This window comes from Ursus arctos, unplaced genomic scaffold (assembly GCF_023065955.2).
Source record: "Ursus arctos isolate Adak ecotype North America unplaced genomic scaffold, UrsArc2.0 scaffold_3, whole genome shotgun sequence".
NCBI classification, from domain to species: Eukaryota; Metazoa; Chordata; class Mammalia; order Carnivora; family Ursidae; genus Ursus; species Ursus arctos.
The window spans coordinates 35,367,083-35,379,451 of record NW_026622985.1 but is presented as its reverse complement, the minus strand read 5'-3'; the positions used below and the strand labels follow the sequence as shown (position 1 = coordinate 35,379,451).

At 35.8% G+C, this 12,369-nt stretch overlaps 1 long non-coding RNA gene across 18 annotated transcripts in view; it reads left to right on the top strand.

Moving 5' to 3' along the window:
• The window catches only part of LOC113260119 (uncharacterized), a 57,262-nt gene that overhangs the window by 1,482 nt on the left and 43,411 nt on the right, over positions 1-12,369 (top strand). For 11 of the 18 annotated variants that reach the window (XR_007188220.2, XR_008956401.1, XR_007188218.2 and 8 more), the window contains exons 2-3: positions 1,203-1,280; positions 8,003-8,107. This is a non-coding gene — a long non-coding RNA (uncharacterized LOC113260119). The remainder of the gene's footprint in view (positions 1-1,202; positions 1,281-8,002; positions 8,108-12,369) is intronic. The other 7 variants (XR_007188225.2, XR_008956402.1, XR_007188215.2 and 4 more) reach the window with 1 other exon arrangement.

Sequence of the window (12,369 nt, the reverse complement as noted above, 5' to 3'; positions counted from 1 at the left end):
ATTCTTTTCATCCAAGGACTCTTTTTAATATTTTTTCATCCGTGGACCCCATATCTTGAAAGATTTTGTCACTTAAATGAAATCACATACATCACTGTCATGGACGTAATGCTAATAAGCAATAAAGTTAAATAAGTGTACAAACACTGGGCACTGCTCCCTGGAAATGGTCGCTTAATTTTGGCTGTCACTCTTCTAATCCAAGGCTGATCACATGCTGGAGGAATTAAATCAGATATTGTAAAAACCAGATAAATAACTCTGCTAACAGCATATGGTCCGCCAATAACATCCTAGAAATTTCTATGATGTCATCAACAGCAAATTAGAATTTCTGATCAGCGTGTGATAACCAGTGTTAGCCTGCAGGGTTGATTTAATGCCTGCCAAAAGTAAAGAAACTTGACATTTTATTTAATTGCAATTTCCAGAAGGCTTTCTGAAATATTGTAAATAGCTTGTGGACTTCGTTCTTCCTTCCCCCTAGTTTAAAGATAATCCCTCTCCTCTGCTCTAAATCTCTTCCCATTCCCCTTTCCTGGGGTGTTGATGACTCCATCAGTCATCCCCATGTCAATCATCCTCTCTCTGTGTCTTCTTTAAACTCTCCCTCTCTCCTGCCTGTTTCCCTTCCACCAGTGTTTCTCTTTTTAGTGAAATACATCCATGGACTCTCTGTTTCTGTGTGTTTACTTCTCCATCTCTCTTTTCTTCTCTGACAAGTATCTAGAAAGAGTAGTTGACTTTGGGGTCTCCACTGGCTCCACTCCCATTCTCCCTTCTAAATAACTCTCAAATATGCTGCCTCCGCTCTATCCTCTTGCGGTTGCCTTGGTTAAGGCATGATTTCTTGCCTGAATTTCCTATTTTTTTAACTCATCTTCCTCAATTCCGGCTCAAAAATCCAATCTTACTGCTTCTCTGCCATACTTCTAACCAGACTGAACTTTTCAAAGCTCAAATCTGGTGATGTTAAAAACTAGATAATGGCTCCATGTTCATTTGCCTACCCCTGAACCATCCAGAATGTTTACTAATGCTCTGCAAGTTACCTCACCCCTTAATAATCTGATAAAAAGAGAAACCATCTGATAGGAACACTTTGAACCGTGCATTACTTAAAAATTAAAGCAAAAACAGAAACAACTACCACATTTATCCCTCTTCTTCTAACCAACTATCTATTTCTCATTTTACCACAGAAGATCATGGGGATAAAGAGGACAGGAAAACGAGATGAAATGGAGCAGCCAGAACAGTAGGAGGAGCACGATTTCGAGGTGAGAATCTTCTGGTATAAACTGTTTCTGTTTCATTATATCCATTCATTAGTTTATATTGATCTAATTTTTTGTTATTTATATGCATAATTGACATATAATCTCAGATGTGCAATGTAATGATTTGACATTTATATATAAAGTATTACAAGATGGTCACCACAATGACTCTAGTTAGCATTAGTCACCACACATAATTAACAAAGATTTTTTTCTTGTGATGAAAATTTTTAAGATCTACTCTCTCGCAGCTTTGAAATACCCAATACAGTATTATTAACTATACTTCTTTTCTGATTTGAAAAATTGTTTCTTCCTCTTCCCAAAGCTGTCTCTTTTATCTGTGTCTTGGTATACCCGTATCTAAGAACGTGGTCTCATAAGTTTCCCTTCTTTATTTCTACCTTCAATTTATCCCTCTTCACTCTTTGTGCTACATACAGCCTCAAAAGTTTCCTATTTAAAGCACCTTTCCTAATTCGCTACACAATCTCTCTGCTCCCTATCGAACTTCTTGAAAGAACCATCTGTGATTCCCTTCCCTTCCCTTCCTTTCCCTTCCCCTCCTTTCTTTTTTTCTCTTTCTTTCTTTCTTTCTTTCTCTTTCTGTTATTTTTTTACTACTTATTGATTTTCAAGAACTTGAAAACTTCCTTGAAAAATTCCTATTACTTAAACCGCTTGTTCAAATGTCAACCACATCGTAAATGACCAAATCCAATGTCTTTATCACAGCTTTATCGTTCTTCCCTGAGCAGCATTGTTGGAATATTTGCTTTCTTAAAATCTTCTCTTTTTGACTTCTATGATACTACAGCCTTCTGTCTCTCTCCTTTCTCATGCATCTCCAAGAAGAATCCTCTTGCTTTTTTAAATCCTTGTATGTAAGTACTTTTCAGAGTTTTCTTGTTTGCTTACTTTTCTTCTTGGGGAACCTACATTACAAGTTGGCTTCAACTATCACACTGGATCTGTGCATGCAACTTAGATTTCTCTCATGTGCTCCAGACCTCATTCATATATCTCAGGGATAGCTTTATTGAGTATCTCATGGTACTTCAGACTCAATGTGTTGGAAACCAGTTTTATTTTCCTTCAAACCCATTCATCCTATTACGTTTACCATTTAGTTTATTGACACCACTGTTCCTCAAGTCATGCCTGCTAATCTTTGACTCATCTTTCTCCTCTGCCTTATTTCAAGTATGGGTTTTCAGTTGGGTGTGTGATCACAGATGAGCCATTGGCTAGTCAGAACAATGTACTAAAACTTCTATTTATAGTGAATTCCTGTTAAAAATGATTTAAAAAGACAATTTAAGTGATAAAAATAAACTTCACTTAACACCTCATGAAATGGATAGCTCCTTTCACAGAACTGCAAAATGTGGTGGAAGGCAAGGAATTTTTATAGGATAAAAAATAACTAAGGAAGAGGAAAATGAGACAATATCTAATTGGCTGGAGTCACACAGTCAACTTTGTTTGGGATGAGAAGAAACAAGGAAATAAGTATACAGCCCAGAGCTAGCTTGGCACTTGCAGATTGGCTCACTGCATTTCTGGTTAAGTGGGGGCATTTACAAAGACACAAGTGGGGGCATTTACACAAGTTTTGGTTTGCTGATATGGCACCCCTGTGCAGGAATGGCTTATCTTGGGCCTAGAAAGTTATTTCAATATTCCTAACTACAATAAAATAAGATTTTATTACTATTTCATATAAGTACTTCCCTGGTACTCTAACTTGGTCTATGTGTAGAGTCATGTCAAGTGCACATGGAAAAAATCCTGAGGAAAGTGTGAGAATTCACATTTGTGAAGAGATCAACAATGGCTCACTTATTTGTGGACTTTAAGCATATTGTGCCTATGAGCCTAGCAAATGGATTCACAGATTATATTATCTACTTTTACTTAAACGCACAAAATAGAAGGTGACTTTAAAAATCCCTATGGTGGATGGGAATTGAAAATTATTCTAATTATAAAAGCACTAGCAAACAAGAATGTATAGAATGGAATCTTCTGCTAATACAAGCTCTTCATCAACTACATTACATGTTTTTTAAAAAAGGATGCCTATTTGTCATATATGCACATATAGATATATCAGGTATATATGTAGGTTATATATCATCCATGACATACACAGACATGGACAACTTAAATCTGTAAGAAATCAGAAAAAAATTTGAAATTATCAAGATTGTTTGCGATGAGAATTTACATTTGCTCATTATAAACCATAGATCTTGCTGTAAATCTGTGGTGCTTGGAGGTGAGATGCTACTAATACGAAGCCATGGAAATTAATAAGACATTTAGAAATTAAGCATCCAAACAGGAATTAAACCACTCTCTTTAAGAGCAAAAAAAGTTTGTGAGCACGTATGAATGTTTCAAATTACATGTGTTATATTTATTAGTAGAGCAGTACATTTTTATAACTAAATAAAAATGCATTAGTTGGAGGGGTGCATGCTCAAATTTTAACTAATACTGAATGCACAGTCAAAAACCCCAAATCACTTACCTAGTGAATTACCATATCCTGTTTATTCTGGCTTCCTCAAAGCTCTTTCCTTTTCCTAAAATGCTCTGGTTCAGGCTCCAACCTGACCATTGCAATAGGTTCCTACTACTCCTTTTTCTAATATCTCAGTTTTTCAATCTCTTTTTTTTTTGCCAATTGCTGCTAGAATTACTTGTCTGAGGCTTATATTTGGTCTTGTCGTTTCCCTGCTTAAAAACTTTAGGGGTTCCCTGTCAGGACACAAAGAATTCCCAGCCTCTTGTCATGTTGACGGTTGTCTGTGGTTTGGCCTAAACCACCATGTCTTCTGTTTAGCTCTCGTTTCCTTCAACCATGCTAACCTACAAGCCAGGAACATTATATATCTATCACTTTTCTCCTCCTCTAACCTTTGAAACATTTTTTCCCCTGCACCTCACATCCTACTTGTTTAAAACCTGTCGTCTTTTTTCCCTACTTCAGCTTTATTTAGGTATGATTGACAGAGACAATTGTTTATATTTCTAGTGTTCAATGTGATGATTTGATCTATGCGGTCTGTGAAATGATTACCACAATCAGAAGAATTTTCTCCTTTAAAGCCTGCTCCATTTTGCGTCTTCCATGAAGTAAGCCCATGGCTCCTTATGGGAATAGAACTCTTTCCTTTCTCTGATTTCTCATAGTACTTTGTTTCTGTCTGTGCTTAAGGATGCAACCGGCACAGGCACCATCCAATCAGAACAGATATCTTCTTTATTTGTGCATATCGTGTGTATTGGGAAATTATCAGCTCAGTCTTGTGGGATATATCCCACTGTGCTTTATAATCTATTCAGTTATTATGTTTATCTTTGTCTTCTTCATTCCCCTCCTTCTAGATTTTATGCATTGGAGCAAGGGAGTTAGTACTTTTTGTATTTTGTAGAGAAAACTTGTGAAAGACTTGGAAACGGTCCAAGATATTGTGGCTGTCTTCAACGGAAAAGTAGGCATTGTCCAGATTATCTGATTCTATCGAGTCTCTGAATCTTTTATTGTCTTTGAGTTATTTTACATTGCTCTAAGTTATATAATACTTACAGTAATGCAAATGATTTTTGTCCATAGAAATGCAAATTGTATCTCATCGGGATTCAGTTGATTATTGCTCTGTGGATATTGAGCAGTTTTGAAGTTTTACATTTGTTAAGCAAATTTATTTCGCCACTCCTAATGCCATATATGTGTGGTTCTTTTAATTCTCCTTTGAACCAATTGTAATATCTTCTGGTTCCTTCATTAATTAATGAATTAAATAAAAGCTTTGACACATGTTCATTTTATATCTGTATGAAAGTCATGCTATATCCTTTTCTAAAAATTATCTTTTAATATATGAATATGCCTTGAACTTAATAAATATTAATGTTTCTTAAATCCAAATTAAAGGTCATTTAATGAAGAACACTGGAGAAAATTGAGACACTTTTCTTCTAAGAATTTTTGAGACTACGTGATAGATAAATATTTTCCAAACTGAATTTTGGCTTGTCTGAACAAGTGAATAATTTCCTATGGTAGATTTAAAACTTGCTTTTATCACAGTGAATTTGAATATTGGCCTTTGGAGTCTTTGATCAAGTTGAGTGTACCCAAAACAAAACCCAAATATCCAATTTGTGTTTACTCAAGTATTTAAAAACTAATACAAAAAAGAATAAGAAATTCTAAAGTATTATTCAGTTATTTTATTGTATGTTTTTAGTTGCATTTTTTTTAATTTGGAAGATTTTACCTTGAAAAAATTATACAGAAATCTTCTCAGGAATCATTTGAAAGTTGTATAAGGTAAAAGTTTCATACATGATATCATTAGTCTTAAATATAAGAAACACATTGTGAATGCACCTTATGTTCACATCTGTCCTTGTCTTCAGATTGGGAAATGCGTGAGAGTGAACTCAGGTCTCGGGAGTTTTTTTGTCTAAATTCTCTGCAGATCCCAGTTGTATTCTCTTTCTCCCTCTTTTCCAGCTTCTATCTTCTTTCCTTCTGCTCCAACTGAAGTGTTTCCAAATATCGGTATTTCTGAGAAAGCTCTTCACTACCTACCCTTGGATTCTCATTCACTTTACTGGTTTGGGCAAAGGTGAAATCAGAGGAAATGAGAAAAAAGTGGACAGATTGGAGACAGACTTTAGACGTGAAATAGCACTTGCTGATATGTGGGTGATGAGGAGGGAGAACCAAGTTGACTTTGTTTCTGGCTTGAGCAACTGGTGGCTTCCGGGATGGGATCATTTACTGACATGGAGAGACTGGAGCAACAAGCTTGGGAAAGATTATCATAACGTTGTTTTCAGTATCTTCTTGTTTACACTCACGTATGTTTAAGAGTTAAAACCCAGAACGTACAGTACATACTAAATTTTCATGTGTGAAATTCTGCTGCACCCACCACTCTCAACACCCTTTCTCTAGGACAGGAAAAATGCATGTCGCACTCCATTCCAAGTTGCACACTTTTTTTTTCTTTCTAGATGAAATCAACATTTTTTTTGTAAACAGTTTTTAAAGATAAAAGGGGGGAGGGATGGTAGTGTAACAATTATTTTGCCCTAGGTCTTCCTCAAAGGCTAAGACAAATTCTCCTTTCTGTAGAAGAGTTGTTTAAATTAGCTGGAAATTCACAGTTCACTGCTTTTTAAAAGGCACCCCATCCCTTAGGGAAGGAGAATATGAATATCTCCCACTATTTCTAAGGTGAAGGATGTTAACCATTGATCAGATCAGAATGGAGCAGCTTGAAGGGGAGAAAAAAATTCTAAACGACCTGCCTGGTTTCACAGCCCTTCTGGCCCAAATGGTACTGACATTTTCATTAAGCAGGTTAAGGAAAACAATAGAGGTTAATTAACTTAGTGGTGTTTCAGCTGAAATGGCCGAAACTGCCCTAGGCCTCAGGTAAGTCTAATGTTGTTAGTAGCATCTTGGCCCTCCACTTTACACTATATCACTTTTGAAGGTCTGTAAACAAATTAGAATCGCTTTTTGTGTGGGGCTGTGTAGCTCACAGGGATGTGTGAAAATGTATTAGGTAACGTCTGTAAAGCACTTTAAATGATTTATTCTTGAGCCAGTTTTTCCTAAGGGATACTTTGTCTCACACGCTTCTAATTGCCATCTAGCTAGATGATAAAGAGCAATCTTCAACTAAACACTTAGTGGGTTGCCGGAGATGACTCATAGATCTTTTACTCTATGCACACAGAACATATACTTACATTTCCCATCATGAAATTCTGCCTTTTTAACTAGCATATTTTTCTTTTTGGTGACATTTAGATATCATTTTTGGTTTGCAGAAGTGGCAGGTATAACTTTGTGGTCGTTAGAAAAAAAGTTTTTACTACGGGGGTAGAATAATGTAAAAAGAGCGTAGGTTTTGAAAGAATGTTCGGGGTTTGACACCTGGCTTCACCATTTACTAGCTAAATAATGTGGCAAATCATTTTGCCTGTTGAACTTCAATTTTCTTACTTGTAAAATGAAGATAATAATACCTATCACTCAAGGTTGTTTTTATGACTAAATGAGTAATGTGTGGTTTTTGACACTTAGGAGATGCTCAATACAAGATCCTTCTTTCAGAGTTCATTGTCACTGGTCAATTCACAAGCAATTGTTCTTCAATTTGCTCTCTACCAGTCAATATCTACTACTTAAGGTATATGTCACAGAGACCAGGTGTTTAACAGAAAATAGTCGAGCACTGATACATTCCTTTGATAATTAAATAATGCTTGATTTAATCTGTTAAGCAGTACCGCAGTATGTTATCGAAAGGTCTGCCACCCACCTTTTTGCTTTATTGCCAAGTTTTAAATAATTTCGCTTAACAATCCACTCTTTTGATCCTAAATAATCTCTAGAGATTATTTTTTATCTCTGTCCCTCTCTCTCTCTCTCTCTTTCTCACACACACACACACACACACACACGCACGCGTCTGGTTTCATTATGTTTGTTTACATAGTTCAGCAAAATGTATTAACTAACCATATGTGCCTCCTTGAGCATTCAGTATTGAGCAACTCTGCAGGGCAAAGAACTAAATTCTGCTGAATAATTTCATTAAGGGATATAGGATTCAATCATTTTTTTTTTTTCCTATCCCAAGATTAGGAAAATCTATTCACCAGGATTTCATCTTCATTGCTTGTAGATTCCAGAGAACTCCTTTCTACTTGAAGTCCCAAATACGCTGCAGTTCCTGGCCAGCCAGTGAGTGATGCTGCTTATGACCTGTGAGGCTGTAACCATAGAACAGGTACCAGACCAGTGTTCTTGGGTGGTACCTGGTTTACGGTTTCTTGCTTTTACACATAAAGTACACTTGCTTCTTAATGATGGAATTTTTGTAACTGATTAAATGTCACTTATGTTCAAGTATGACTCTCAGGTTAGGACCTTGTGTGACAGTGTCATAGTTGAAGACAGTAAAACTCTCTGTTGGGGTAACACATACTTTTTTTATAAGAATTTGATACCTGGTGAAAGGAAAATAGCTTCTTATTAACCCTATGCAGGTAACTTTCTTTTCACGTAAGGTATAGAAACTCAGTACATGTAATTGGTTTTAAATTCTGAAGGAGGCACTAAGCCTTAGAAGTCATTTTTAAAGGATTTCACTTGATGTTGAGAGTTAGAGAGTTTGAGGTAAGTTATCAAGTAAAAGAAAGGACTTCTTCATACAAGTATCAGAAAATAAACTACAAATAACTGTCATCAGGATTCCAAACCAAATGGTTTATGATTTAATTTTGATTAATAATTTGATTAATTTTAATTTATGATTAAATTTAGTTCATTTCATTCATTTATGTATTTATTTCTTGTTCTGCTACACCTTGGATCATCAGGCTGCTTTCGTGAAATCATCTGCTTCTAAAGTAGAACAGGTCTTGGAAATCCCAACCGTTCCCGCGTGTATCTGACAATTGTTCAGGCAGTGTTATCTTTACGCTTTAGAGTTGCAACTCATGAGCCAATTTATTGAAATATCAACAATTAAAAGAACACAGTACAGTCCTTTCTGTGAAATTCTGAGATTGTCCTTCTTTGTTGAAGATACAAATTTTAACCTCTTTGCCTTTTGACAAGCACCAGAAGATAACAGGAATCACAAGACTAAGTGATTATGGTTATTTTACCATGGTAATGAACAATGCCAACATTGAAGTGGATATAATTTCTACTGAGTACAGGACATAATTTTTTGTAATAATATGATTAGTATTTTTCCCAGGAGTAAGAATGTATTATGAACAGTGAGAGCGCTGGCAGATCTCCAGGGCCTTTGGATTCATTCCGTTCTACATACAATCTCAGAAACATGTATATGAGTATTATTTTATCTATGAAACTTACTCTTTAATTTGACCACTCTTTTGATTAGTTCTTACAATAGTGTTGAGCTAATTGAGGAATATAGAACATGTCAAGAAAACAACTATTTGGGGGCATCACTTCTTTTATAAGGCAAAAGAACATATCTTCATGAACTTCCAGGGCCCTTATGGGAAATTTTTAAAGAAGTTTTACATGTAAAGAAAAATCTTGAAATTTTAATTTTTCTGAATCTGGGATATGATCACAGGAAACCGAAATCAAAAGAGTTATCAGAGTACTTTAGCTCTCCTATTATGACAGGATCAGGTGTGCCTGAGAAACAATAAATTGGCTACCTATTAGTAAAAGTGATAGTACAATATTCTAAATGACAAGAAAGTAACACAACTGAAAGGAATCTTAGATCTTTCAGAAATAAGGAACTTTTTCTTTTCTTTTTTTTTTTGCTTAATAATCAAGGGCTTGACAAAGCATAAAATACAGAAGACTGTTTTGATGGGATATGGAATTTCTGCCATACAGACAGAACACAGAGAATGTGGAAGAGTAACTATTTACTATTCCTTGTTAAGAGAAGGTCAAATAGTTCAAGATAAACTGTCATTTTAATATATAGAAAAGCAAATTCTGGTTTTGCATTAACATTATATGGCAATAAGGGATTCATGAGCTCCCTGCTCTACTTTTTAAATTATCTTACAAATAAATCCACCAAAACTGAGTGCACTTTGTCAAAACTTGAATACATTTTATTTTTTTTCAGACTCATTGCTTGCAGTTTGAGAGAAATACAGTTTGTTTTTTTCTGTCCAACTATAACTTTCTATATCTATTAAGTGTTTGTCTCACACAATCATCTTTCACATTCTGGAAGAACCAGACTTTTTAAGACAAAGCTACTCTCTGTTCCTCGAAAACAAAAACACCTTCCATTGCCTTATATTCATAGTTGTAGTTTTCTGCGACAATTGCTTTGGTCTGGTCTTTGATTACCTGTATGGATGATAACTTGCAGTAAAATTAGCTAATTTATATTTCATGGAGAAAACTGGAAGGGGAACGTAGAAGTATCTATCATACACTGTTTAGCACATTGGCAAAACTCCTAAATAGGCACATAAAACTCTCTAGAGTCATATACACTTTTTACTTTTTTAAAAAATTTTTACATTTTATTTTATTTTTTAAAGATTTTATTTATTTATTTGACAGAGAGAGACAGCCAGCAAGAAAGGGAACACAATCAGGGGGAGTGGGAGAGGAAGAAGGCTCCCAGCAGAGCAGGGAGACTGATGCAGGGCTCGATCCCAGGACCCTGGGATCATGCCCTGAGCTGAAGGCAGATGCTTAACGACTGAGCTACCCAGGCGCCCCTCATTTTTACATTTTAAATTAGCAAAATGAGCACAATCATTAACATGACCAATAAATATGCCCACTGTAAGAAACAAAAACATATGTATTAAAAATATATTGAGTGACCACATTTCAATATTATAGTTCACTTAGAAATTGTCTAAGTGTCTAAGGTTAGGCATTAAATAACTGCATTTAAGAGTAGCCCAGGATTTTAAATTTAAATAAGCATCTTGGAAGATAGTTATCATATGGTTTCACTCATTTATGGAACATGAGAAATAGCAGGAAATCGGTAGGAGAAGGAAGGGAAGAATGAAGGGGGTTTAAACAGAAGGGGGAATGAACCATGAGAGACTATGGACTCTGGGAAACAAACTGAGGGCTTCAGAGGGGAGGGGGTGGGGGATTGGGATAGGCCGGTGATGGATATTAAGGAGGGCACGTATTGCATGGTGCACTGGGTGTTATACGAAAATAATGAATCATGGAATACTACATCAAAAACTAATGATGTACTGTATGGTGACTAACATAACATAATAAAAAATTATTATTATAAATAAATAAATATCTTGATTAAGTTAAGTAGACATACTACAACTTAGAAAATCATTTATCAGAATTAAAATTTAAGAATTTAGGGGGCGCCTGGGTAGCGCAGTCGTTAAAGCGTCTGCCTTCGGCTCAGGGCGTGATCCCGGCGTACCGGGATCGAGTCCCACATCGGGCTCCTCCGCTATGAGCCTGCTTCTTCCTCTCCCACTCCCCCTGCTTGTGTTCCCTCTCTCGTTGGCTGTCTCTATCTCTGTCGAATAAATAAATAAAATCTTTAAAAAAAAAAAAAAATTTAAGAATTTAGATCCTTTATGTTCACAGAGCTTGGGAGTGAGAGCTGAGATTCCCTGTATCAATTTGACTTAATACTTGTTTCAGGAAATTCTTGCTCAGGAGGATAAAGATATAAACCAATAAACAATTTTACTATTTGCTTTAGGAAATTCCTGAAAAGCAGTTTATCCATATGATTTGTTCATCTGGCCAAACAGCTCTGTCTCCTATCAGGATAATAAATTGCTCACTTGGCCAAATAGGTAGCTTATAAAAAAACATTTACTTATTAAGACTCATGTCAAGAAGCTGGCCTTGCTATATTTCTCAATCCTAAACTATTATGTCAAGGACTGTCCCCCGTGTCAATTAGTTTTCTGTCTTGACAAACTTGCCTTCAACTACTTAAGCCCAGATCCCCGAGCCCTATAATTATCCTCCCCTAATTTTCCCATTTTGAGACATTACTAGGATCTCTCAAGGTGGTGTTATCCCTTACTGCAGTAGGCCTAATGAACTTAGCTTTGATTGATCAACAGAAACTGTGAGTTAATAAATGTGTATTGCTTTAAGCCTGGAAGTTTGTGGTGATATTGTCATGCAGCAATAGCAAACGAATACAACTGCACTGATAAAACTAGCAGAGAGTCAGATAGCTGTTTTCAAACCACAAGTTATCAAAGTCCCCTAGATTGTGAAAGACACAACTTTATTACATGAACTTGTGTTTTTATACAAACCTGCTTCTGGCCTTGAGGTTCCTGTAAGAAATTTTTAAGGCTAGTTTTACATGTCCATTTTTTTTATTTCCTGAGAAACTTGGGAATATTAGAGTTATAGAAGTGTTTATTTTTCTTTATGAACCAATTAGAACGGAGCAATTTGGATTTGAGAGACCTTATGACTTATTTATATGCTTACGAGGTAGGTAAACATCAAACACGCAGTGAGAGGTAAAAGTTTTTCTCAGTTACAGATGCATGGACTTGCTGG